At 52.5% G+C, this 448-nt stretch overlaps 1 non-coding gene across 1 annotated transcript; it reads right to left on the bottom strand.

Moving 5' to 3' along the window:
- On the bottom strand, nt 1–75 carry Trnas-cga (transfer RNA serine (anticodon CGA)). The gene has a single exon. It is a non-coding gene; the product is annotated as a tRNA-Ser (tRNA).
- Between the last annotated feature and the right edge of the window lie 373 nt (nt 76–448).

Below are 448 nucleotides of genomic sequence, written 5' to 3'. Positions count from 1 at the left end.
TGTGTCCGACCGAGACTCGAACTCGGGACCTTTGCCTTTCGCGGGCAAGTGCTCTACCAACTGAGCCACCGAAGCACGACTCACGTCCGGTACTCACAGCTTTACTTCTGCCAGTACCTCGTCTCCTACTTTCCAAACTTTACAGAAGCTCTCCTGCGAACCTAGCAGAACTAGCACTCCCGAAAGAAAGGATATTGCGGAGACATGGCTTAGCCACAGCCTGGGGGATGTTTCCAGAATGAGATATTCACTCTACAGCGGAGTGTGCGCTGATATGAAACTTCCTGGCAGATTAAAACTGTGTGCCCGACCGAGACTCGAACTCGGGACCTTTGCCTTTCGCGGGCAAGTGCTCTACCAACTGAGCCACCGAAGCACGACTCACGACCGGTACTCACAGCTTTACTTCTGCCAGTACCTCGTCTCCTACTTTCCAAACTTTACAGAA

This window comes from Schistocerca serialis, chromosome 9 (assembly GCF_023864345.2).
Source record: "Schistocerca serialis cubense isolate TAMUIC-IGC-003099 chromosome 9, iqSchSeri2.2, whole genome shotgun sequence".
NCBI lineage: Eukaryota > Metazoa > Arthropoda > Insecta > Orthoptera > Acrididae > Schistocerca > Schistocerca serialis.
The sequence above is the reverse complement of the archived record's forward strand: the minus strand, read 5'-3'. Positions and strand labels throughout refer to the sequence as shown.